The sequence below is a fragment of the Galeopterus variegatus genome, unplaced genomic scaffold, assembly GCF_000696425.1.
Source record: "Galeopterus variegatus unplaced genomic scaffold, G_variegatus-3.0.2 Scaffold3003, whole genome shotgun sequence".
In the NCBI taxonomy this organism is placed as follows: domain Eukaryota; kingdom Metazoa; phylum Chordata; class Mammalia; order Dermoptera; family Cynocephalidae; genus Galeopterus; species Galeopterus variegatus.
The window spans coordinates 80,473-82,471 of record NW_007729114.1 but is presented as its reverse complement, the minus strand read 5'-3'; positions in this window follow the sequence as shown (position 1 = coordinate 82,471).

The following is a 1,999-nucleotide window of genomic DNA, read 5'->3' as shown; positions in this document are numbered from 1 at the left end:
CTTGGTGTTGTCAGCACCACGCTCAGCCAGTGAGCGAACCAGCCATCCCTATATGGGATCCGAACCCGTGGCCTTGGTGTTATCAGCACCACACTCTCCCAAGTGAGCCACGGCCGGCCCCTGTGGTGCTTAATTTTTAGTTTGGGGAAGTAGCTTCTTTACATATAAATATGTTGGGGTTTGTTTTGTTTTGTTTTTCTTGCTTTTCCGTATTAGGTATGATAGCCAAGGGGTCCCGGTGAGAGAAAGGAAAACAAATAGAACTGGTAAAGAAGCCCACCTGGCTCCAGTCCTGTCCCTCAGGGCACCAAGCCCTCCCGCTAAAGTCACTTAGGTGTTCTTTGCTTGTGCAGGCAGGTTTCTGCTGCATTCGGTGTAAAGGCAGTGAGGAGCGTGGCCTCCTATTTCCCCTCTTCCCACAATCCTTGGGCAGGGCTTAACTTAGTAATTTTGAGGAAATTGAAGGTGCCACTTTCCCCGTGAGAGATGCGTCTTTAAATTTTTTTAACTACTTTTTGCAGGTTGGAGAGGGAAGAATGAGGGGAGGTTATTGCCAAATATGTTAAATATGGATTGAGGTGTTTGTATATGTATCTCCCTCAATTTCCCTAGAAACGAGGTGTCTTTTTTTGTCACACCACAACCAAGGGGTGTGGGGAAAGAGGAGGGAGGTTGCTAAAAGCCAAGTATGGGGGAAAAAGAACAATACTGTCCCATCCTCGGCCCTGAACCCTGTCATCTGATCCCCTCAAACATCCTCAGGATTTTACCAAGACTGTCAGAGTGGGGGACCCATCCTGTCAATAATTACTGCTTTTGATTTTTTAATGGAAAAATAGAAGTATTAGCACATTATTTTATAGTACTGAGATAAATGCCAAACAAAACAGCTTAAAAGAGATGAATCTAGGGAACAGGACTAAATAGAGGTGGGCAAAGTTGGCACAAGGGACTGCTGGCATTTGATGTAAGCTTTTTAGTACCACTTGATATTTTAAACTAGATGCTTGACCAGTACTTTATTCCACCCCCTTTTTTTTTGGCAGCTGGTAGGTGTGGGATTCATTCCTTTTTATTGCTGAATCATATTACATTGTATGAATCTTTCTATCGTATCATACTGCCTAGAGGTTGTGCAAAATCATGGGCTTTGGAGGAAGGAGCCTGGGGTTGGGGTAGGGAATAAAGGTCTTCTGCCTTGGGCTCAAGACTGGATATCTTCACCTTCTGCCAGTCAAAGCTGCCCAGGCTGACAGGTTTCTACTCAGTAGTACAACAAGGCCATTCCAAAAAGACTCCTGGAATGATTCCACCCAACCACCCTGTAGACTGCTCTGGTTTCCCGTGGTTGTCTGCATCCTCTCCCATGGGAACCCAAGAATGTGGCCAAGGCTTCTTCCCAGGCAGTAAACCACAAACTTTGGGATTCTAGAACACCCTGAAGAGGCTGTCTTGGAGTTTGACCTTTAAGTGATCCTGGAGGGGAGAAAGCCTATACCGTAAATATTGATTTTTCATTATCACAGCCTTTGGCCCAGGATAAGACAGATCCATCAGACTCGGGGAACCAGCCACAAGATAAAAGGAACCAGGTGGCCAAGTGGCCAGGCCCACACTCATGTAATAATGGGCACGTGGAGCCAGCACACTGGGTGGCAGAGCCTGAAATGGTCCCAGAGGTGGGGAAGGCAGTGAAGCTGAGGGTCCAGAGTGTGATCCAGATTCAAATCCTTACTCTAAACTAATTTCTTAATCCTAAGGAAATAGAGATGTACTTAAAGATTCATGTGCAAAATTATGTACAAAATTATTAATTGGAACTACTGTTTATTACAGTGAAAAATTGGAAAACAATCTACATGTTCAAATATAAGAGAATGGTTCAATAAATGGTACAGCCACACAGAAGGACACTATTCAGCTGTTGAAAATCAGTAGAGATGTAGATCTCTATTTACTAACACAGAAAGAGGGGATATATTGGGTGGAAAAATATCAT